This window comes from Talpa occidentalis, unplaced genomic scaffold (genome assembly GCF_014898055.3).
Source record: "Talpa occidentalis isolate TD23 unplaced genomic scaffold, MPIMG_talOcc4v2.1 talOcc4.2, whole genome shotgun sequence".
NCBI lineage: Eukaryota > Metazoa > Chordata > Mammalia > Eulipotyphla > Talpidae > Talpa > Talpa occidentalis.
The window spans coordinates 42451591-42477826 of NW_023602073.1; the positions used below are offsets into that span (position 1 = coordinate 42451591).

Here is a 26236-nt window from a genome sequence, read left to right on the forward strand (position 1 = left end):
TTATGGGAAAGAAAAGCGAAAGCGGCCGCCGGCCACGAGGTCCGCCCACTGGGGATCGCGCGCGCCGGGACCGCTGCGGGAGAGGGCGCTGAGGTCAGACCTGACTTCAGATCATCCTTGGCGCCACCACGGGCACCAGCCCCCCGTTTCCTCTAAGTGGCCCCTCGCTGCACCCGCTACTGACTGTCTCGCTCCAGCCTCAGCCGGGGCTCTCGCGTCACCTGTCTCCGGGCAGGTCTGCCCCACACAGGTTAGCGCGGCGGGCGCGGCTCCCTCGGGGCCCCCGGCGCCCCCTGGCGGCAGGGCGTGGTGAGGGGCGGGCCGGAGGCTGCGCGCGGCGCGCGGTCCCGGGTCGCGAACCGGTGCCCCGAGCAGCAAGAAGCGCGGCGCAGAGATGCCGCGGGCGGGAGCACCAACCCGGGACCTGCCCCAGGCCGGGAAGGCCACGCGGGGGTAATAAGTCTGGGTTTGAGGGTTAGCAGCGGGGAAGGGAAGGTGAATGGCAGGGGGACCCTGAGTCTAACAGTGTGAGGCAGTGTCTTGTATTAACCAGGGCTCGCACCTTACAATGAAATTAAAGCATCTCTGCTCTGAAGGGGATCTTCTGGGGGCCCGCGAAGGGACCAGGCGTGCGAGGCGGTGGAGAAGGAGATGCTTTGGCTCTTGGCTGCCGGCGTCAAGGGGAAGCTGTTTTAAGGCCCTTTTGCTTTCATTCTGAACTGGAGAGAGGGGCTTTTAATTCAAGTTGGAGAAGGTGAGGGTCTGGTGCGCTGGATGAAGTAGGACAGCATTTGGGAGACGGGAATGTGGATACTGATTGAAGAGAGACAGCTCATCTCACAGACCTTTGATAAACTGGCCCCCTGAGAAGGGGAAAATCATGGCCCCAGCACTGATAGGAGGGTTCCGTGTGAGCTGGTGGGGCCTTCCCGAGCTTGGAGAAAGAGGACTCCTGCTTGGCTCAGATGCTGCCCCGCTTCCTTTCCTTCCTCTTCCCATTCTCAGACCCTGCTGCGGACTTTGCCCAGCCTGCGCCTGGGGTCAGTGGCAGCCCAAGGCAGACTGGCTTCTACACCCAGCTTGCTGCCACCGCTCCTGCCTGGAGGGCAGCTTTGTCTTAAGGGAGTGGCCACCAGAGTAACTTATGGTGCCTGGTAAAGATAGCAGTAAAACCATTTATAAGTTAGAAAATCTTCCCTTGCTGCCAGACGAGCAGTGGAAAGTAGGCAGTAGAAGTCAAAACAAGCAGTGGCAATGAGACCTGACTTTTAGTCCCAGATCTGCTACTAGTCTTCGTGAATTTCACAAAGCACTTGCCTTCTCTATGACTCAGACTCTTCGCCTGAACCACGGATCCATCTTTAAGGCCCCACCCAACTCAACAGTAGAAAAATATGTAACTTTATTCTTCCTTAATTCTTTTCCTTAATTGCTTTTCTTGACCTGAAAAAGTCAACTCAAACTGTTATAGGGCAGCCCCAATACAAAACAGGGTGCCTGACTGTGGGTCCTCACCCGCGCGCTTAAAAAGGACTTATCAATGCTCTACTGCAGGCACACGCGAAAGGTTAATAAAAGGTTTATTTACAAGGGAAGGGGAAATGAGGAAATGTACAGCTCTGGGAGAAGAGTGGGAGACAAAGTTTTAAATGTGTCCTACCTGATCCACCGATCTGGAATCCCAAATGGCACCCTGAGAGCTGGCCGCAAGCCAGGAGCCGTGAAGCCAGGAGGCGAGGAGAGAGCAACCCCACCAAGGCCCATGTGTTTGGTTTTTATACCAACCCTGGCTGCTTAACTCCACCCTCAGGTCCCAGCCACCTTCCCTTTGGTGGTGACGGGATTTGTCTTTCCCAATGTCCTGATGGCTTTAGTCTGGAGTGGGGGTGGAGTCCACAAAGCCTGTATGGGATTAGCACAGGACATCCTTTCCCCCTAACAAAACTTCACAATCAAAATCTTGGTACAGATCTCTTCTCCTGGCTACTAAGACACCTACCTACTTCTTGATCAGAATCCTTTAAATGAAACATATTTTAAACTATCTCATATTCTTGCTGCTTCCCTCCTTCCTTGACACATGGCCCTGCTAACCAATGACCCCCTCAATGCTTTCTGTTGTTCAATAAACTAAAAGAGCTCACTTCTGATTAAATGGAAGTGGGGTCCACAGATTCTGGCCTCAAAGAGACCTGAGTTTTCTTCCCAAGGTCACAGTTGCTCTGTTTCATCTATGCAATATCTGTGCACACAGTAAGCATTTGGAGAGGTGGTCATTTACTTTTGGGGCTGCTTCACCAGTGATTGTAAGTTCGTCTCCCTGAGCCCTCCCCTGAAAGGGAACACTTGTGCCTCTAGGACCCTCATCCCACCTCTATAAGTGGAAAGGGTTCCACTTAAGAAGGCCGGGTCTTAGGGATGCAATCTTTCCAGTATTGTCTTAAGCCTGGGCTCTGGCATTCCCTTGCAGCAGCAAGAGACAGTAGAGAAAATGGGTAGATGGAGAGAAACTTGTACTGGGAGTCATCTCTGGCCCAAATTACTGTATGACATTGGGCAGGTCAACTTTCCTCTCTGGGAATGCTTCCTCATCTGTAACATGAAGGGATCGAGGCTCTTTCTGTGCTGACAGTGCATCCTCTGTGTCTCTGCAGACAACCATCATGGCAGTAGAGTTTGACAGGGTTGTTGTGATAGGTTCCAATTCCCAGATGTTTTCAGGGTAAGTACAAGTTACCATGTGTGATTTTGGAAAGAATTTAATGGCCCCCAATGCACACTTTTCCTACCCATTCACAAATCGATTGGGGCTTGGGGAAAATGGAGTTAACCTCCCAGAAAAGTTATTGTAAGATATTGGTTGCATGTTTTAGTCTCTGCATTCATGGAGAAGAGTAAAATGCTTACATGGCTTGTCCCTGGGAGGAATAGGGTCTGAGAAGAGGATAGGGATAGAGGTCTGAGGGACCCTCTTTCATCTATGTTTACAAATAGAAATGATGGTCCTATAAACAAATATTCCATCATCAAAAATTGAACTGATTTTGTCTCTTTCTCTCTCCTGGTCAAGTGTTTCACATGCAAAATGAGTATATGGGATTAGATCTATATTAGTCTACCTCAAGATGGTTAATAGCAAGACAAATCAATAAAAAGAACATCATTCTCAACTTATATAAATTTTTTCTTTTGTTATAAAAATCTAAGCCTGATAATGTGTCTAATTTTGGTTATTGCTTTCTGTGGTTCATTTTGAGGTGGCTTTTTTTTTTCTGCTTTATTCCAAGAAGTAACTTTCATTAACTCTGTCTATTCTCTTGTCAATAAAGTTGAGAAACTCTGGATGATCAACCTCAAAAATTCCTGCAGCTCTAACATTGGTGACTATTGACCCCTCCCGACAGCCAGGCAGTGACAAACCAAGTGTTTGACAAGCTGTCCCCCCGCACCAGTGCATCTACTGCGCCCTGTTGGGTTCAGCTACTGATGCCCAGGCCGTGGCGGATGTGGCTGCCTACCAGCTGGAACTCCTTGGGTATGAAGCTCTGGGGACCTCACTCCACAACACTAGGGCCCCCAGAGTGTAACATTGAACTAGCACTTCAACCTCTTGAAGCTGGTTTCTGCATCTTGTAAACTGAAGATAATAGTCCCTACCAGACCTCATCATATGGATATTTTGAGAATGAAATAATATGTGAAGGCAATTTGAAAACTATGAATCACTATCCTAATACAAATAATGAGGAAGAAAATGACGATGTGGCCACCAGAATACCTGGGGGTTAGCTGTGAAAAGTCAAGGTCATGGATGAGAAGTAAAGATATCTGCTTTTACCCACAGGGGAGGGCCCTTGCAGCAGAGAGTACTCGTCATTGGGGTGGCAGTGGGGTTAGGGCGTCAGTGTAATGGAGGAGAACAACTGAAATCTTCTTGCCAAGTGGTGGTGTGAGACATGGTTCCCCCATACATGTGGGAGGGGAGCTGGAGTTTGAACTGTCGCAGCTATAGTTTCAGGCGTCGCTTGGAAGGGATGGTGAGAATGGCGCAGGAGGGTGGGGCTTGAGGCAGTTGTATTGACCCTGTGCCTATCATTTCCTTCAGAATGGAAACGGAAGAACTTCCACTTGTTTTGGCTGCTGCAAACGTGGTGAACATTCCCTAAAAGTATCGGGAGGACCCGCCTGCGCATCTCTTGGTAGCTGGCTGGGACCAACGGGGCCATGTGAGTCTCTCCCCATACATGCCCTCCCTCCTTTGGGGTTCCCCCTCCCCTACAGAAGGGAGTGAAGGTCACATGTGCCACGGACCAGCACAGCAGTAGACGATGAGGCCGTCTCAGGGTTGAGAGACTGCGCAGGGTGGTCAGGGATTCGGTTAAAGAAATGACAAACAGACACACTTCAAGAGAGAGTGTAAATCTGAGTGTAATTTTCTCTGGGTTTGTGGCCAGTATTTGTATGTTCTCTAAAAGCATAGGAACAGTGAATATACTTTTCACAAAGTAATATTTTTATTATTAAAAGCTAACAAAGCCAAGGACAACAGAGAAATCATTAAACTAACAATTCTATTGTTACACAGAGTTTAGTGATGTTTCATTTGTATTAGCCTTTATATTTTTATTTTTTAATTAGCAATTAATGACCAGAAAAGGGGAAGATTTTAGAAAGACAGTTGAAGCAGAATAAAGTTTGTGGGCCTTGAGAAAGCGAGATAAGGTTCCAGGTGGTCAACATTTCTTTTAATCATCTCTGTGGCAGCTTCTGGTGGTCGTTATCTCTTGGCAGGCTTTCGGCTTTTTTGCAACTTAGGGAGTTTGCTGTTCTCCCCCTGCGCGCATGGTTCCTTGCCCACGCCGGGACCTCAGGGACCATGGCAACAGCCATTAGCCCTGAGGGTCACTGCAGGGGGTGGTGCAGCAACATGTCATTCCTGCAATGAATTTCAAAGACTGCCTCTTGAAAGCATAGTACGTGGGGTATGGGGTACTGGGCTTCACTGCAGAAAGTGGAGACCACCTGCTTGTCTCAGTGGGAAGGAAGATTTTTTTCTTCTTCAGTATTATAATCTATAACTATTAAGTGGAATTTTCAATATTCACCTTTATATTTGCTCAAGACTCGGTAGTGGTGCTCCACTGTCTTTAATAGTAAACTAAAGCTATTACTTTCTTACTTTCTTGATCTACCAAATTTCTATAAATAATCTTTTAACCCTATATCCTCTTACTTTCAACATGTAACCTTTATTCTACTTAGGCAAAATATGATTATTTTCTCTTTAGTGTGACATAGTCACTCAATAGCAGTACCTAATTTATATTATTTCCTTTTACCTCTACAAATCACTTCCTCTACCACTTTTCTAAATATTATTTGCCCTTAAAGCGCTAAGTCTGTCTCATGGCTATGTAAATACAAATAAGTTTCTCTGAACTCTTCTGATTGTCACTCTGTTTTTAGCACTTCATCATTTTCTACTTTTGTCACATGCTTTGTCTACTTGGCCTCTGCAGGTCAAGGAGATTTTTTCTTTTAATATGAAAGACTTTTCCTCTCACCAAACCACCTGTGCCCATACCTCATCTGCTCCATCCCCAATCTTCCACCGTCTCCTCTATTCCCTCTGATAACAATTATCTTCTTTTCCTGAGTTCAAGTTTTACTTCTATTATCTGCTGCTGTAAAGTCTGACCTGTGATGCCTCCCCGGGTGTACGGAACCCTGGATGGAATGCTGACGCGACAGCCCTTTGCCATTGGTGGCTCTGGCAGCATCTACATCTATGGTTATGTGGATCGTATAAACCAGGCATGTCCCCTGAGGAATGCAGACGCTTCACCACAAATGGTAACAAGACAGGTGGAATCGTACCTGGGGACGGTTTTTAACATGGGAAGGAAGCAGACTGTGAGGAGCAGAGAGACGAATATGTGGGTGACCATTTTCTTTAACGTCCACCCTGGGATGCTTTTGTGAGTGAAAGGGAGCAGAACAATTGGATGGGACATCAAGACAAGAGGCATGAACCAGGACTGTTCTGAGTACAGCAATTAGGGCCATGGTTACCCTAACAATCAGTGGTGTGCTGGGGCTGGATTGGGCCAGCTTGAGAGTTGATTGCTAAATATCCAAGAATTTGTGAGCTATTATTAAGCTGTTTCTATTATTAAGCTATTATTAAGCTGGAGGTGGGGGACATCGGGAGATGCTACACATGAAGGCATTTTGTAAAAGCTGATTTTCCCACACACCACTAATTACCTCCAGGAGGTGGATTTTGGGGTCTGAGATGGAAGTAGGCATATGGGCCAGAAGGGAAGGGAAAAGATCGTTGAATCTCAGCCACTCTCTCTCCCATCCTCCAAACCGAAACCGTTTGCAGCTATCGTTCTGGCCATGAACCGGGATGGCTCGAGCGGGGGTGTCATCTAACTGGTCACCATTGCAGCTGCCAGTGTGGATCTTCGAGTAATCTTGGGCAACGAGCTGCCAAAATTCTATGATGAGTGAATCTCCTCAGACTTCCCTTCCTTATTTTGTAATAAAGAATCTGAGAACACAACCTGCTCTCGTCAATGGGAGACAAGTGCTCAGGGAGAGGAAGCCTGGGGAAGGGGCTTCTTGCCTCCCAGAGGTAGCACACCCCTTTTGTTCCTTTGCCACCATACCAAAAACACCTTTCTCAAAGGAGGGGGTGGGCATACTAGAAAGAATCCTATACATACTGTGACATGTATTGAATGATTCTGAAATACCAGAAATGATAAAGTTCTCATTCTGAACCCCCAAGGGTGAGGTACAAGTGAGGAGTAGGGAGTCATTCCCTTAAAGCTGGACTGATAAATGGGTAGACACCTGAATGAGCTGAGGGCTCCAATGAATGCTCTTGTAAAAGAATTCCATTCATTAAGCATTTGTTCACACTGGAGATCAAAGCATGGCAAATGCTTAAATATTCTGGGAGCACTTGTGAATTTCAAAGAATAATAACAATAATCCCAAAAAAGCTACATTTATTGAACCAGCCATTAGCTAAATGCTTATAAACTTTATCACTTAGAACCCAAACTTTATCTGTTAGTACTTACATCAATACTATTACTACTTCTATAAAGGAAAGAGTAAGTCACTAGACCAAATTCCAAGTTCAAAAATAGCCTGGGGTTTAGTTTTACCATATGCCCCTTCTCTCTTGTTATATAAACTTTCTATGCCCTCAACTTCATGCATCATCTCCTTTTTGAAACCTGCAATAGTTAGCTCGGCACATTAGTTGGCACTGAGAGAGTGGTTACTGGATGTCTTCACTGTATTAAACAAGCCATTTCCCAGGCCATCTTTGCCATGTGCATCCCCATCAGTGGGACAAATCACCCCTCTTCTGTTGGTCTCACTTCCTCCTTCTATCAAGTGAAGGTGTTGAATGACTTCTGTGGTGGTTTGAAATTCTGGCATTCAGTGCCAGTTCGCTAATAAGTGAGCACACCTTTAATAAAATAATGGCAGGCCACCCAGGAAACTTCTGTCTGCATTTCTTTCTCCATCTCAGGCTAATACACAAATTCAGAATACTCCAGAAACAACCCTAGGCCCTAGAGAGGATGTTTGGTTTGGGGCGGGGAAGAGAACCTAACTTCTAGATACTTGGTTTCTTTTGAGCCATGATATTTAATTTATTTGGAAATTTAAAATTACAGTTTAAGAGCTTATTGCTCCCATTGATCACAACCTGAGACTGGCAGTTGATAAGGAGCAAGTACTGAGAACCCTGGAAAAGAAACCAGCAGGTGGATTGTGAAGAGTCAGAACTTGGGGAGACAACCCTCCCAGACCTAGTTTGCCATTTTTCCCCTCTCTCCTGTCAGGGCTTAGCCCCACCACCAGGCGTGGGGTGAGAGCTGCACAGCCTCAACAGCAACTGCTTAATCTCTAGGAGAAGCATCAAGTCTCTGACCAGAGGAACCAAGAAAAGGGGCCTATGGAGAGGAGGCAGGAATTTCCCCAGAGCATAGCTAGACAAGGGAATCCCCAGCTAGAGAAGGGAATCCCCCAACTGTAGGTGTGAACCCCCATGAGTCCTTGTGGTGCCTGAAATGCACAAGTGAGCAATGTGCCAAAAAATAAAGCAGAGCAAAGACTGAGGACAGAAGTAAGATTTCAACTTTTTGAAACCCAAAAGCTGTCTTTTTCTTTCTTGCCAAAGACTTTTGTCCTTATGCTCCTCATTTCAAAAGGGTTTATAACACCTTAAAGGGACAGACACACTTTTTTTTTTTAAAAAAAAGAAGGGAGGGGCGGATCAACATGGCGGTGAGGAAACACTGTGAGTAAGGTCTCCCATTAAAAAAAAGCTAATAGGGAGGAAAAGCGACAGGTCCCAGTGAGAACTGGGACACTGAAGATAAACGGACAACTCCAGCAAACTACCCAAAGAAGAAAGTTGCCATAAAAGAGGACTAGAAGGGAGGAAAGCTCAGAACCCTGCTACCCTCCCCCAACCACAAAGTCGGCACTCTCCGACCAGCAGAAAGGAGGGGAAAAAAAAAAAAAAAACCTGTAACAACCAACAAGAACAAACTACGCATCAAGCAGACTGTGAGTGGAAAGGAACTATTTCATCCACCACACCCCATGAACTAGAGCTGTGCAGAACCCTGCAGGATTCGCCGTGGAGGTGAGTAAACTGCTCCAGGCACCATTAGAGAAAAACAAAGACTCCTGAAGACCTACACACAGCCCCAGGCCAGCTGGTAGCTTGCGGGGAGAAGCAGCGCACTTGAAAAACAAACGCATATCGCGGCTGCCCAGTCCCCATGCCTCCGACCTAGGCTTGTGGGGAGACGTGCGGGGGCCGTCACTGAGGTGAATGTCCCTCACTGAGTAATCAGAAACCAGGCGCCCGGACACGGGAGCAGGGTGCAAAAGGCGCCATTTCTGCGGACACTGAACAGGGCTACAGCCCATGACCTGGACCTGAGGACTCTGGAACTGAGACCCGGGGCATGAAATTCGGGGCATGTGTTCCCCACGACGGTGGGGCACAGGGCAGATACAGCACCCCAAAGCCGTTGAGGCTTTCCCCACCACTCCCACTCTGTTCCCCATACCACGGGGTGAAAAAAACAGCTCCCCAAGGACACCAGGAGAGATCTCTGGGGCCACCTAGGGACCAGAAAAAAAATCACCAACATCCCATAGAACAGGGACCTTTCTTTGGGAAAGACTGCTTGAAACCGGCAGAAGGCTCCCAGAGGAGCCAGTGGTGAGCTGGGAAGTTCACCCACGCCAGGCCCCTTCTGACCAGCAGTCCGAGCCCAGAGGGGGAGCAGGCACCCACGGTCAGGGAAGACTGGGCGCACAGAAGAGTGCACCTGAGACCGGGTGCGCAGGGAGCGCATACCACATAGCCATTTAGGAACAGGGACATTTCTTCAGTAAAGACTGCCTGAAACCCGCAGAAGCCTCCCTGAGGAGCCAGAGGTGAGGTGGGAAGTTCGCCAACCACAGGCCCTTCTGACCTGCAGTCCCAGCCCAGCGGGTGAGCGGGAACCCACTGCCGGGGCAGACCGGGCGCGCAGGGATTGCGTCCCACATCACCAGTTTAGAACAGGGACATTTCTTCAGTAAAGACTGCCTGAAACCAGCAGAAGGCTCCCTGAGGAGCCAGAGGTTAGTTGGGAAGTTCACCCACCCCAGGCCCCTTCTGACCTGAAGTCCCAGCCCAGAGGGGGAGCGGGAACCCACCGCTGGGGCAGACCGGGTGTGCAGGGAATGTGTCCCACATCGCCATTTTAGAACAGGGACATTTCTTCAGTAAAGACTGCTTGAAACCCACAAAAGGCTCCTGGAGGAGCCAGAGGTGAGCTAGGAAGTTTGGCCATGCCAGGCCCCTTCTGGCCTGCAGTCCAAGCCCAGAGAGGGAGCGGGAACCCAGTGCCAGGCAGACCAGGTGTGCAGGGGAGCATGTCCCAGCATCGGCATTTTAGAACAGGGACCTTCCTTCAGTAAAGACTGCGAGAAACCGACAGATGGCTCCTGGAGGAGGCAGAGGGGAGCAGAGAAGTTCACCCATGATGCCCGCCAGTCCCAGCAACACAGTGTCCCAATGCATACGGCAAATTAGAAAACAGACAGTAGGGAGTAGAAGAACCACACGCAACCTAGCAACTCCTCAGGAAAAAAGCACACCACAAAAAGAAAACCACCCACCAGATTGCAACAACAGTAACTTCTGAGCCATCCAGAAAGAGAATTTAAAATTTCCGTGATTAAAAAAATGACAGAAGTCATAAGGGAAAACAATGATAAGGGAAAAATAATCAACGATCAGAAGAATGAAATTGAGTCCCTAAAGAGGGAAATAGGGCCTCCCCGGTGGCGCGGCGGTTGAGCGCTGGGTTGCGAAGCTGCCTGCAGCCTCTGCGGCACCAGTTCGATCCCCGGCTGCTCCCCGGCCTCTGGGTGAGGGTCCCACATGGCACGCAGACCTCTCCTGCCGCCCGCTGCTCCCCTCAGCAGTGTACTTTTCAATCTGCCTGTTCTACTCCCCCCACTCTGGCTCTGGTGAATTCTCTCACCCTCCCGTGCTTCTGGCTGTACCCAGTGCTTGTATAAACAAAACAAACAAACAATAAATAAAAAAACATGCCTCTATTAAATAAAAAAAAAAGATTTATAAAAAAAATAACGAGGGAAATAAAAGAAATGCAGGAGATCAAAGAATTAATGGAGGAGCTAAAGACTTCGGGAACTATCTGACTCCATGAGGAAAGGAAATATAAGAGTTATAGGAATCCCAGAAGGAGAGGAGAAAGATGTAGGAACAGAGAAAATATTCAAGGAGATAATTGAAGAGAACTTCCCAAACATGAAGAAGGACCTGAAAATTGACATACAAGAAGCAAGAAGAACACCAAACTTCCACGACGAAAGGAAAAATACAGCAAGACACACAATAGTAAAGCTCCCAAGAAACAAGTTCAACAATCTAGAGGAGATGGACAAATTCCTACAACTCTACAATCACCCAAAGCTAGGTAAAGAAGAAATAGAACACCTAAACAGACCAATTACAAGCAGCGAAATTGAAATGGTAATAAAAAACCTCCCCAAAAACAAAAGCCCAGGACCTGATGGATTTACAAATGAATTCTACCAAACATTCAGAGACGAATTAGCACCTATCCTTCACAAACTTTTCCAAAAAATTGAGACGGAAGGGACAATACCAAACACATTCTATGAAGCCAACATTACACTGATACCAAAACCGAACAAGGACAACACAAAAAAGGAAAACTACAGGCCAATCTCCCTAATGAACACTGTATTTTATTGAGGATGCAAAAGTCCTCAATAAAATTTTAGCTATCAGAATCCAACAATGTATCCATCAGATAATTCACCACGACCAAGTAGGATTCATGCCAGAGACACAAGGATGGTTCGACATCCAAAAATCAATCAACGTTATCCAACACATCAACAAAAAGAAATATAAAAACCATATGATAATATCAATAGATGCCGAGAAAACTTTCGACAAAGTGCAACACCCATTCATGATAAAAGCCCTTGAAATTCTTGGGATACAAGGAACATACCTCAACATCATAAAGGCCATCTATGACAAGCCAACAGCCAGTATCATTCTCAATGGTGAAAAGCTGAAAGCATTTCCATTAAGATCTGGAACAAGACAAGGATGTCCACTCTCACCACTGCTTTTCAATATAATACTGGAAGTCCTAGCCAGAGCAATAAGACAAGAGAAAGACATACAAGGAATCCAAATAGGAAAAAAGTCAAACTATCACTATTTGCTGATGATATGACAATATACATAGAGAACCCCAAAACTCCACAGAAAAAATAATTCAACTCATCAATCAGATCAGTAAAGTGCCAGGATACAAAATCAACACGCAAAAGTCAGTAGCCTTCCTATACACAAACAATAAATCTGAAGAAGAAGAAATAAAAAAAAAACCATCCCTTTTATTATCAAAACCAAAAAAATCAAATACTTGGGAATAAATCTAACAAAAGAGGTAAAGGACCTATACAAAGAAAACTATAAAACACTGTTAAAAGAAATAGAAGAAGACACAAAGAAATGGAAAGACATCCCCTGCTCATGGATTGGAAGAATAAACATTATTAAAATGGCCATCCTACCAAAAGCAATATACAGATTCAATGCTATTCCAATAAAAATCTCAATGTCATTCTTCAAAGAAATAAAACAATTATTGATGAAATTCATATGGAACCATCAGAACACAAATAGCCAAAGCCCTACCATGAAAACAAAGGAGAAATCTCGAAGAAGGTTGTAGGGTAAGGAAAAATATCAGGCTTTTCTGCCCTACTGCCATCAGGATAGATGATGGATCCTTGAGGTCCTGAATGCATGCCTGATGGCGGACACCTGGAACAGGGTGTGGGCATAGGTAGATATGATTCACCTGGGCTAAGACTGGGCTTTTAAGGGCAGCGTCACGGGGACGCCAGCAGCAGCAGTAGAAGCCGAAAGAGGAGAAGCCAAAGCAGAAGCCTAGCAGAAGCCGAAAGAGATGCTGAGAGAAGGCCGGAGAACCCAGATAGAATGAAGACTTGCTGGGGGCTGGGGGCCTGCCATCCTCCTGGCCCCCCAGCACCCCTGCCTGCTGTGTACCGGGTAAATCCCAATAAAATACCTGCAAAAAACCACTGAGGACTCTGACTCCTCCTTTACCCAGTCTGCATGGGATCAGAAAACCTGCACTGTGTCCAGTCCTGCCCTTTACAAAGGCGGATCAACATGGCGGTGAGGAAACGCTGCGAATAAGGTCTCCCATTAAAAAAAAAAAGTCAATAGGGAGGAAAAGCAGCAGGTCCCAGTGAGAACTGGGACACGGAAGATAAATGGACGACTCCAGCAAACTACCCAAAGAAGAAAGTTGCCATAAAAGAGGAGTAGAAGGGAGGAAATCTCAGAACCCTGCTACTCTCCCCCACCCACAAAGTCAGCACTCTCCGACCAGCAGAAAGGAGGAAAAAACAAAAAAAAAACCTAAAACAACCACCAAGAACAAACTCTGTATCAAGCAGGACTGTGAGTGGAGAGGAACTATTTCAGCCACCACACCCCGTGAACTGGAGCTGTGGAGAACCCTGCAGAATTCGCTGCGGAGGAGAACGAACTGCTCCAGGCGCCATTAGAGAGAAACAAAGACTCCCAGAGACCTACACACAGCCCCAGGCCAGCCGGTAAGCTTGCGCGGAGAAGCGGCCACACTTGAAAAGCAAACGCGGATCGTGGCTGCCCAGGTCCCCATGCCTGCGGCCTAGGCTTGCAGGGAGATGCGTGGAGGGCCCTCACTGAGGTGAATGTCCCTCACTGAGTAATCAGAAACCAGGCGCCCGGAAACGGGAGCGGGGTGCAAAAGGCGCCATTTCTGCAGACAATGAACTGGGCTACAGCCCGCGTCCTGGACCTGAGGGGTTTGGAACTGAGACCTGGGGCACGAAATTTGGGGCGTGGGTTCCCCATGATGGTGGGGCACAAGGCAGACACAGCACCCCAAAGCTGTTGAGGCTTTCCCTACCACTCCCACTCTGTTCCCCATCCCACGGGGTGAAAAAAACAGCTCCCCAAGTACAATAGGAGAGATCTCTGGCGCAACCTAGTGACCAGAAAAAAAAAATCACCAACACCCCAAAGAATAGGGAACTTTCTTCAGTAAAGACTGCTTGAAACCCACAGAAGGCTCCTGGAGGAGCCAGTGGTGAACTGGGAAGTTCGCCCACACCAGGCCCCTTCTGACCAGCAGTCCGAGCCCAGAGGGGGACGGGCACCCATGGCCGGGGCAGACCGGGCGCACAGAAGAGTGTACCTGAGACCGGGAGCACAGGGAGTGCGTCCCACATCGCCATTTTAGAACAGGGACATTTCTCCAGTAAAGACTGCCTGAAACCAGCAGAAGGCTCCCTGAGGTGCCAGAGGTGAGCTGGGAAGTTTTCCCACGCCAGGCCCCTTCTGGTCTGCAGTCCGAGCCCAGAGGGGGAGCGGGAACCCGCTGCCGGGGCAGACCAGGCACGCAGGGGAGCGTGGCCCAGCATCGGCATTTTAGAACAGGGACCTTTCTTCGATAAAGACTGCTTGAAACCGACAGATGGCTCCCAGAGGAGCCAGAGGGGAGCAGAGAAGTTCACCCAAGATGCCGGCCAGTCCCAGCAACACAGTGTCACAATGCATACGGAAAATTATAAAACAGACAGTAGGGAGCAGAAGAACCATACGCAACCTAGCAACTCCTCAGGAAAAAAGCACACCACAAAAAGAAAACTACCCCCCAGATTGCAATGACAGTAACTTGGAAGAACTTCTGAGCCATCCAGAAAGAAAATTTAAAATTGCCATCATTAAAAATATGACAGAACTCATAAAGGAAAACAGTGATAAGGGGAAAATAATCAACGATCAGAAGAATGAAATTGAGTCCCTAAAGAGGGAAGTAAAAGAAATGCAGGAGATGAAAGAATTAATGGAGGCACTAAAGAACTCTGGGAAAAGCAATGAAAGCAGAATAGATGAAATGGAAGAACGAATAAGTACTCTTGAAGACACAGAAATAAAAAGAACCAAAACAGAAAAGGAAAGAGAAGTATGAAGGAAAAAGAACGAAGAAAGACTTCGGGAACTATCTGACTCCATGAGGAAAGGAAATATAAGAGTTATAGGAATCCCAGAAGGAGAGGAGAAAGATGTAGGACTAGAGAAAATATTCAAGGAGATAATTGAAGAGAACTTCCCAAACATGAAGAAGGAGCTGAAAATTGATATACAAGAAGCAAGAAGAACACCAAACTTCCATGACGAAAGGAAAAATACAGCAAGACACATAATAGTAAATCTCCCAAGAATCCAGGACAAGGAAAAAATAATGAAGCTGACAAGAGGGAAAAAACAGATAACATTCAAAGGAAAACCAATCAGGCTGACATCAGACTTCTCCGAAGAAACACTACAGGCAAGGAGAGAGTGGAGGGACATAGTCAACAGACTCCAAGAAAACAGATGCCAACCAAGAATACTCTATCCCGCAAAGCTCACCTTGCTCAATGAAGAAAGAATAAGAACCTTCCCAGACAAACAAAAACTCCGGAATTTCATTACGACTAAACCCCCACTCCAAAAAATACTACAAGGAGTCCTAAAGCCAGAACCTCAGAGGGATGAATAACAATGAAAGAAGGCCAAAAAAAAAAGTTATTAAAAGAATAAATAAAATCAAAGGAAAGACAAACACAATGGCAAATACAGATGCTAACATATCAATATTAACTATAAATGTAAATGGACTAAACTCTTCAATAAAAAGACACAGAGTTGCAGCCTGGATTCAGAAACAAAACCCAACCTTTTGCTGTCTCTAGGAAACACATTTAGCTACAAAAGATAAAAATAGACTCAAAGTTAAAGGATGGAAAACAATCCTACAAGCAAATGGACCAAAAAAGAAAGCAGGAACAGCTATACTTATATCAGATAAAACAGATTTCAAACTCAAAAAGATAAAAAGAGACCCCAATGGTCACTACATTATGATCAAGGGGACAATACTTCAAGAAGAAATAACACTCATTAACATATACTCACCAAACGAAGGAGCACCAAAATATATCAGAGAACTGTTGTCATCTCTGAAAACAGACATCGGAGAAAACACATACGTAGTGGGAGACTTCAACACACCACTATCAACAATGGATAGATCAACAAGACAAAAAATAAGTAAAGAAACTAAAGCTCTAAATAAGGACCTAGAGCATTTGGGCTTAACAGACATCTATAGAACACTAAACCCCAAAAAAACGGAGTACACATTTTTCTCAAGCGCACACGGATCATTCTCCAGGATCGATCACATACTGGGACACAAGACAAACATCAACAGATACACCAAGATTGAAATCATACCAACCATCTTTTCTGACCATGAAGGCATCAAACTAGACATAAACCATAAAAAGAAGGCAAGGAATTATCCTACCTCATGGAGATTGAAAATCACACTACTGGAAGACCACTGGACTAATGAGGAGATCAAAGAAGAAATTTAAAAATTCTTTGAATTGAATGACAAGGAGGACACCAATTTCCTAAATGTATGGGAAGCAGCAAAAGCAGTAATAAGAGGAAAATATATAGCAATAGAGGCTCACATCAAGAAACAAGAAAGAATTCAAAGAAACAATGTAATCTCGAGCTCAAAGATGTAGAAAAAGAACAACAAAAAAAACTCAAAACCAGTAGAAGAAAAGAAATAATAAAAACCAAAGCAGAAATAAATGAAATTGAAACAAAAAAAAAAAACAAAACTTCCAAACGATCAATGAAACCAAGAGCTGGTTGTTCAAAATAATCAATAAAATAGACAAACCCCTAGCCAGGCTCACAAAGGAAAAAAGGGAGAAAGCACAAATAAACAGGATCATAAATGAAAGGGGAGAAATCACAATGGACACAGCAGAAATCAAAAGAATAATCAGTAACTATTATGAAAAGTTATATGGAAAGAAGTTCAACAATCTAGAGGAGATGGACAAATTCCTACAACTCTACAATCACCCAAAGCTAGATTAAGAAGAAATAGAACACCTAAACCGACCAATTACAAGCAGCGAAATTGAAATGGTAATAAAAAACCTCCCCAAAAACAAAAGCCCAGGACCTGATGGATTTACAAATGAATTCTACCAAACATTCAGAGACGAATTAGTACCTATCCTTCACAAACTCCTCCAAAAAATTGAGAAGGAAGGGACAATACCAAACACATTCTATGAAGCCAACATTACTCTAATACCAAAACTGAACAAGGACAACACAAAAAAGGAAAACAACAGGCCAATCTCCCTAATGAACACTGTATTTTATTGAGGATGCAAAAGTCCTCAATAAAATTTTAGCTATCAGAATCCAACAATGTATCCATCAGATAATTCACCACGACCAAGTAGGATTCATGCCAGGGACACAAGGATGGTTCAACATCCGAAAATCAATCAATGTTATCCAACACATCAACAAAAAGAAATATAAAAACCATATGATAATATCAATAGATGCCGAGAAAACTTTCGACAAAGTGCAACACCCATTCATGATAAAAGCCCTTGAAATTCTTGGGATACAAGGAACATACCTCAACATCATAAAGGCCATATATGACAAGCCAACAGCCAGTATCATTCTCAATGGTGAAAAGCTGAAAGCATTTCCATTAAGATCTGGAACAAGACAAGGATGTCCACTCTCACCACTGCTTTTCAATATAATACTGGAAGTCCTAGCCAGAGCAATAAGACAAGAGAAAGACGTACAAGGAATCCAAATAGGAAAAGAAGAAGTCAAACTACCACTATTTGCAGATGATATGATAATATACATAGAGAACCCCAAAAACTCCACAGAAAAACTAATTCAACTCATCAATCAGATCAGTAAAGTGGCAGGATACAAAATCAACACGCAAAAGTCAGTAGCCTTCCTATACACAAACAATAAATCTGAAGAAGAAGAAATAAAAAAAACCATCCCTTTTATTATCAAAACCAAAAAAATCAAATACTTGGGAATAAATCTAACAAAAGAGGTAAAGGACCTTTACAAAGAAAACTATAAAACACTGTTAAAAGAAATAGAAGAAGACACAAAGAAATGGAAAGACATCCCCTGCTCATGGATTGGAAGAATAAACATTATTAAAATGGCCATCCTACCAAAAGCAATCTACAGGTTCAATGTTATTCCAATCAAAATTTCAATGTCATTCTTCAAAGAAATAGAACAATTATTGATGAAATTCATATGGAATCACCAAAAACCCTGAATAGCCAAAGCTCTCCTGAAAAAAAAAAAGAAGGGAATGGAGGCATCACACTCCCAGACTTCAAACTATACTACAAAGACATAATAATCAAAACTGCATGGTATTGGAACAAGAACAGACACACAGACCAATGGAATCGAATAGAAAATCCAGAAATAAACCCACAGATTTATGGTCAACTAATCTTTGACAAAGGAGCAAAGAATATGCATTGGAGCAAAGAAAGTTTGTTCAATAAATGGTGCTGGGAAAACTGGGTCGCTACATGCAAAAGAATGAAGCTTGACCACTACCTCACACCATACACAAAAATCAACTCAAAATGGATTAAAGAACTAGACATAAGACCTGAAACCATAAAATACATAGAAGGAAATATAGGTGAAACACTACGTGATATGCACATCAAAGACATCTTTACAGACACATCACCCAAAGCAGTGATAGTGAAGGCAAAGATAAACAGCTGGGACTACATCAAATTTAAGAGCTTCTGCACAGCAAAAGAAACAATAACAAAAACAAAGAGAAACCCCACAAACTGGGAGAACATTTTTGCACACAACACTAATAATAAAGGACTGATCACAAAAATCTGCAAAGAGCTGATGAGACTCAACAACAACAAAGAAAATAATCCTGTCAAAAAATCGGCAGAAGAGCTAAAAAGAAACTTCTCTGAAGAGGAAATGCAAATGGCCAACAGGCATATGAAAAAATGTTCAACATCACTTGTAATCAGGGAAATGCAAATCAAAACTACCATGAGATACCATCTTACACCAGTGAGAATGGCACATATTAAAAAAACAAGCAACAACAAATGTTGGCGAGGATGTGGAGAAAAAGGAACTCTCCTGCACTGTTGGTGGGAGTGCAAACTGGTCCAACCACTATGGAGAGCTGTGTGGAGATTTCTGGACCTACTAAACATAGAGCTCCTATATGATCCAGCAATTCCACTCCTAGGTATTTACCCAAAGGACACAGAAACATCAAATCCAAAGAGCACCTGCACCTTTATGTTTATAGCAGCACTGTTTACAATAGCTAAGCTCTGGAAACAACCCAAATGCCCAAAAATAGATGACTGGATCAAGAAGATGTGGTACATATATACCATGGAATATTACTCAGCATTCAAAAAAGATAAACACATGCAATTTGCAGCAACAGGGAAGGCACTGGAGGGGATCATGCTCAGCAAAATAAGCCAGAAAGAAATAGAAAAATACTGGATGGTCTCACTCATAGCAGGAATTGAGAAAACTTAAATAAGGGAGCAGGAAAATGAATAACTATAAGAAAGTGAAAATCAAAATCAACAAATAACTATGAACCAGAGACACTCTATGGTGGGTGGGGGGCGGGGTGGGGAGGGATTGGGGTCAAAATAAGGGGGTTGCAATTGTATGGGGAATATAAAAATAAAATTTATTTTAAAAAATTTAAAAAAAAGCAAAGTAGAAAGAAGGTATCACACTTCCAAACTTCAAGCAATACTACAAAGCCATAATAATTAAAACAGTTTGGTATTGGAACAAAAACAGATACACAGACTAATGGAACTGAATAGAGAGCCCAGAAATAAAGTTACACTTACATGAACAACTAATCTTTGACAACAGAGCAAAGAATATGCAATGGAACATGGACAGTTTGTTCAATTAAGTGGTGCTGGGAGTACTGGACCTCCACATGTTAAAAAATGAAACTGGACCACTATCCCTCACCGTGCACAAAAATCAACTCAAAATGGATAAAAGAACTGGACATAAGACATGAAACCATAAAATATATAGAAGAAAATATAGGTAAAACACTACAAGACATATATCTCAGAAACATTTTTAAAGACTCATCACCCAAAGTAGTGATAGTAAAGGCAAAGATAAACACCTGGGATTACGTCAAATTGAAAAGCTTCTGTACAGCAAAAAAGACATTAACCAAAACAGAGAGACACCCCACTGACTGGGAAATATCTTTGCACTCCAACTGATAAGGGACTGATCACAAAGATATATAAAGAACTCACATGGCTCAACGAAAACAAAATAAACCATCCAGTCAAGAAATGGGCAGAAGAAATCAAAAGACACTTCTCCAAAGAGGAAATGCAAATGTCCAACAGGCATATGAAAAAATACTCAACAACCCTTATAATAAGGGAAATGCAAATCAAAACCACACTGAGATACCACCTTACACCAGTAAGAATGGCACATATCTAAAAAACAAGCAACAACAAATGTTGGTGAGGATGCGGTGAAAAAAGAACTCTCCTACATTGCTGGTGGCAGTGCAAACTGGTCCAACCACTGTGCAAAGCTGTCTGGAGTTTCCTCAGTCTACTAAAAATGGAGCTACCATACGATCTGGCAATTCCACTCTTAGGGATCCACCCAAAGGACACAAAAACAGTGATTCAAAAGAGCACCTGTACACCTGTTTATTGCAGCACTATTTACAATAGGTAAAACCTGGAAACAACCCAAATGCCCTAAAATAGATGACTCGATCAAGAAGATGTGGGATATATACACAATGGAATATTATTCAGTATTCAAAAAAGATAAACTCATGCCATTTGCATCAGCGTGGATGGAGCTAGAAGGAATTATGCTCAGTGAAATAAGCCAGAAGGAAAAAGAAAAATATTGGATGGTTTCACTTATAACAGGAATATAGGGGAACCAAATAAGACATCAGTGTAAAAAAATAACAAAAACAATAGTACAAAACACAACAAAACAAAAACAGACAATTATAAATCAGAGACATACTGCAGGGGGGGAGAAGGATGAGAGGGAGGGAGGGAGGAGCACGGGGGACTGTGGTGATGGTGCACAGGTGCCTTGGGGAAGGAAATTCTATGGGGACTCAATCTGAGGAGGTGAGGGGAAGCAAATATTGTTTAAAACATTTAAAAAAAGAAGGAAACTAGATCATTTTCTCAGACCACACAGGAAAACCAACTGAAAATGGATAAAAGACTTGAAGGTAAGACCTGAAACCATAAAATATATCAAAGGAAATAAAGGCAAAACACCCATGACATCAACCTCAGAAACATCTTTGTGGACTCATCTCCAGAAGCAAGGAAAACAAAAGAGAAGATCAACAGTCAGGGCTACATCAAACTAGAAAGCTTCTGTGCAGAAAAGAGATAGCAACCAAAATGAAGAGACATCATATTGAATGGGAGAAAATATTTGCACACCAACAACTGACAGCAAGTGATATGAAAGATCTACAAAGAACTCACACAACTTAACAAAACAAAGCAAGCAACCCAATCATAAAATGGGCAAAAAGAGCTAGAAAGACACTTCTTCAAAGAAGAAATGCAAATGGCCACAGGCATATGAAAAACTGTTTGACATCACTTATTATCAGGGAAATGCAAATTAAAACCACAATGAGATACCGCCTCATTCCAGTGAGAATGCCACACATTAAAAATCTAGAAACAACAAATGCTGGCAAAGATGTGGTGAAAATGAGCCCTCTTAATTGCTGGTGAAATGTAAACTGGTCCAGGCACTATGGAAGACTGTGTAGAGGTCCCTCAAAACATTAAACATTGGATCTAACATATGATCCAGCAATTCCACTCTTAGGAATCTACCCAAAGAATACAAAAACACTAATTCGAAAGGAAAACTGCACTACTATGTTTATTGCAGCACTATCTGCGATAGCTAAGATATGGAGACAACCTAAATGCCCCCAAACAGATGAGTGGCTCAAGAAGATGTGGTATATGCACATAATGGAATATTATTTGGTGATCAAAAGAGATAAACTCATGCTATTTGCAGCAACTTGGATGGAGCTGGAAGAGATTATGCAAAGCAAAATGAGTCAGAAGTAAAAAGATAAATATCAGGTGGTTTCACACAGATGCAGAATTAGAAAAATCAAAGAGTCAGGAAAAAAACAAAACTTCCAAGCTGGGGTGGTGGAGGGAGAGGGATCAAAACAGAGGAGGGAAGAACACAAGGGACTGTGATGATGGATCAGGGTGCTAGGGTGGTGGAAGAACTACAGGGACTACACCTGAGGGGAGAAATCAAATCCTGCCCCCAGATCAACAATGATATAGGAAAATAAATAAATAATATTTTAAATAGTGCATAAAGTCAGCCTAAGCCAGACCAACATTTTAAAGGGTACCCTGGCCGGGTGGCAGGGTTGTTAGGCATTTAAGTCCTTCTGGCCCCAGACTGATGCCCAGATTCTGATGATTCTGCCAGCTGGAAGGCCTGGTTTAGCTGCCACCTATGGGGCCCTGGGAACTCCTCTGTGTCCCTTGACCCCTAGGTCATTATAAGACCAAAAAGCTGATTTGAGTCCAGGATCACCAAGCCATTGATTTCAGCATCAGGAGGGCAGGGAGCAAGGCCTGGGGGATCCAGATGGCAGTTCCCTGTCACCGTGGTCCAGGAAGGACATGACAAGAACCATCAGGTTCTGGCTCTGAGGTGTGAAGAGAGGGGAAGGGACCATCTTCCAGGATCCAAAGGGTGGATGGTCTGACCCTGGCAGGAGGTTCCACTCTGGGCATCTTTGGGTACAGAGTGTGGACACCTGGCCCTGGAGGATGGAGAGGGGGGACACAATGTGTTCTGGGGAAAATTTGATCAGAAGTTGAAGTCACCTAAGGCTCCAGGATCCTCCCACCCCTGCCCTCGGTGCTCCAGGAACAAGGAGTCCAGGTCTGGGCCACTCCTCCTGGCGCAGGGGCTCCTGGTGCCTAAGACCATGTCCAGGGGCCTGAGGGCTGTGAGCTGAGATGGACTCAGACTGGGCTGTGAGGAACCAGCAGAGGGAGGGGCTCTGGAATCTGGGGTCAGGGCCAGGGGCTGCCCCCCGCAAGCAGTACAGGTCTTGTGCTCCCCCTCTCTGGCTCCTCGATTCTCCCTGTCACCCAGCATAAGGGGGGCTTGCTCTGCAAGGGGGAAATCCCTTCATCACCACTCCCCTCTTCCTTTCCCTTCTTCCTTGTGTATATGAGGGACATGCCAGCAGTATGGAGAATGCCTTAAATTAATGCAGTTTCCCAGCCAAGTATAGAGCTGACCCCTGTGTAATTATCACTCAGGTGAAACTAGAGACTCTCCCAGCCCCCAGCCAGAAGGCCCCTGGGCTCTCCCCACACAGACCACCCCTCCCACTCAGGTGCCCACTAAGCTGACCCTTCCCTGCCCCACCCTCCGGCCTCTCCCCTTCCATTCCTGTTGGTCCCCCTCCCCTAAAGCCCCTATTTCCTCCCTCTCCCCACTTCTCCAGGAGCCCCCCCTCTTCCTAGCCCATGACCCTAGGGGTCTCTCCTCCTGGCCCTCTTCCAGCCCTTCCTGGGGATGGAGAGTTTACAGTTGATTCCTTGGAGGAGGAGACTTCATCCCTGGAGTCAGCAGCAGAAACGAGAGACCCTGGGTCTCACCCCAAAAGACTGAGTATACCTAATATGTGTGTGGGGTTCACCTGGTCCTGAGAACCAACTGCTATCGTCTGGGGACCTTCTCTCTGAACCAAAGACTGTGGTTATTAATTAGGAGGGACCATCATGTCAGCGTATATTAGGAAACAGTACAAAACCTGAAGCTGATGGGGGCTTCCCTTGTGTGCACAGCCCTGTATTTCTGGGAGTTCCAGGAGAACCTCAGACCTGAGGGTTCTCGCCCTCTGCCCTCAGCCCCGTGGCCACACGGGGGCGCTGCGGCGCTGTCCTAGTCTGGCAGCCAGGGGAGAGGCTGGGTGTGTGTGAGCTGGGGCTGAGCATCCCTGGGGGGAGGGGGTGACGGTGCCAGGTGAGCAGCCCTGGCACCAGTCTGGGGTGGGGGAGTGGGGGAGAGGAGAGGAGGCTCTGGAGCTGCCTGTGTCTGAGGCGCCATCTTCTCTCCCCACAGCCTCTCTCTGCAGCCCCTTGATGACCACACCCTGAGACTGCAAAGCAGATGATTTTTTCTTCCACTCCCTGTTCCTTTTCAGAGGGCTATGTTTTGACATTTTTATTTTAGAATAGTTTGAAATTTATGTAAAAGTTTTGAAATTAGTACAGAGCTCCTGTATATCCCACATTCATTTTCTCTGTTAGCATCTTATACTACTATCTTATTTGTACAGCTAATGAAGTGATGTTGACATGTTATTAAAAACTCCATGTTTTATTGGGGTGTCATTAGTATTTCTTTTGAAATCAACTCAAATGGATAAAAGATCTGAGCATAAGAACTGAAGCCATAAAATATATAGAAGAAAATACAGGTAGAACACTACAAGACATACATCTCAGTAACATCTTTAAAGTCTCATCACCCAGGGCCTCCCCGGTGGCGCAGTGGTTGAGCGCTGGGTTGCGAAGCTGCCCGCGGCCTCTGCGGCGCCGGTTCGATCCCCGGCTGCTCCCCGGCCACCGGAGGAGGGTCCCACATGGTGCGCAGACCTCTCCTGCCGCCCGCTGCTCCCCTCAGCAGTGTACTTCGGTCCTTCTGCCTGTTCTGCTCCCTGCTCTGGCTCTGGTGAATTCTCTCACCCTCCCGCGCTTCTGACTGTACCCAGTGCATGTATAAAACAAACAAACAAACTAAATAAATAAAGCATGCCTCTATAAAAAAAATAATAAATAAATAAAAAATAAAAAAAATAAAGTCTCATCACCCAAAACAAAGAAGGTGAAGGAAAAGATAAACACCTGGGATTACATCAAACTGAAAAGCTTCTGTCAGCAAAAGAGACTTCAACTGAATCAAAGAGACACCCCACTAATTGGGGAAAAATCTTGGCACTCCATCCAGCTGATAAGGGACTGATCACAAAGATATTCAAAGAACTCACCCGACACAAAACCATTGATTCAAAAGAATACCTGATTTTGATTTTTACTTTATTATAATTAGTCTTTTTCCTGGTCCCTTATTTAGGTTTTCTAAATTCCTGCTATGAGTGAGACTATTGGTATTTTTCTTTTTCTTTCTGGCTTATTTCGCTGAGCATGATCCCTTCCAGCACCATCCATGTTGCTGCAAATTGCATGAGTTTATCTTTTTTTGATTGCTGAGTAATATTCCATTGTCCAGAGACAGACTACTGGGGAGGGAGGAAAGGAGGGAGTAGGATCAAAACAAGGGGGTGGGAATTGAATGGGGACTATAACCAAGATGAAAATGCATACATTGTGCAAAAATGAAAAATGCTGTAAAAAATATATAAAATAAAATTTTAAAAGATCAAAAAATATACATGCAAAGGTATATAGTATATAATAATAAAATAGTCATAATAAAAATTCAAAAAAGAATACCTGTACCCCTATGTTTATTGCAGCACTATTTATAAAGGTAAAACCTGGAAACAACCCAAATGCCCTAAAATAGATGACTGGATCAAGATGTGGGATATATACACAATAGAATATTATTCAGCAATCAAAAAAGATAAACTCATGCCATTCACAGCAATGTGGATGGAGCTAGAAGGAATTATACTCAGTGAAATAAATCAGAAGGAAAAAGAAAAATATCGGATGGTTTCACTTATAGCAGGAATATAGGGGAAGCAAATAAGACATCAGGGGAAAAAATAATAACAATACAAAACACAGCAAAACAAAAACAGACAATTATAAACCAGAGACATACTGTAGGGAAGGAGGAGGGAGAGGGATGAGAGGGAGGGAGGGAGGAGCACAGGGCACTGGGATGATGGTGCACGGGTGCATTGGTGAAGGAAATTCTATGGGGACTACACCTGAGGGGGTGGGGGGAAGCAAACATTGTTTAAAAATGAACAATGATGTAAAATACATAGAAATAAAAAAATAAAATAACATAACATAAAAAGTATTTCTTTTGGGGCCTCCCTGGCAGCGCAAGGGGTTGAGACGCAATCTATGAAGCTATCCGAAGCCTCTGCAGCACGAGTTCAATCCCCGGCCAGCCAGGGAGCTGCCCACATGGCACAGCAGACCTCTCCTGACTCGCCTGCTGCTCCCCTTAGCAGTGTACTTCAGTCAATCTGCCTGCTCTGTTCCTCCCTCTGTCTCTGGTGAATCCTCTCACCCCCTACACATCTGGCCTGTGCCCCAGCTCTTGTATGCATAATTAAATCTTTAAAAAAAAAAGTATTTCTTTTTACTTTTCCAGGCTCTCATCCTGATATCACATGAAGGCCCAATGGTGTCTCCTGAGGCTCCTCTGGCTGAGACGGTCTCGCAGACTTTCCTTCGTTTCGATGGTGTTGACATTTAGGGAAGTACTGCTGAGGTGTGTGGTAGTTTTCCTAGGTTGGAATTTGGGGAAGAGACCACAAACATGAAGTGCCACTCTCAGAAAACTACTCCCTAG

At 44.5% G+C, this 26236-nt stretch overlaps 1 long non-coding RNA gene across 3 annotated transcripts; it reads left to right on the forward strand.

Annotated features, from left to right (window-relative positions):
* Positions 1-393: 393 nt before the first annotated feature.
* Positions 394-7027, forward strand: LOC119252092 (uncharacterized). 3 transcript variants are annotated; one of them, XR_008553158.1, is made up of 4 exons: positions 394-2722; positions 3405-3535; positions 4106-5853; positions 6389-7027. It is a non-coding gene; the product is annotated as an uncharacterized LOC119252092 (long non-coding RNA). The 3 variants fall into 3 exon arrangements; XR_008553159.1 differs by having other exon boundaries at positions 4106-4226; positions 5693-7027; XR_005126729.2 differs by having other exon boundaries at positions 4106-7027.
* Positions 7028-26236: the final 19209 nt, after the last annotated feature.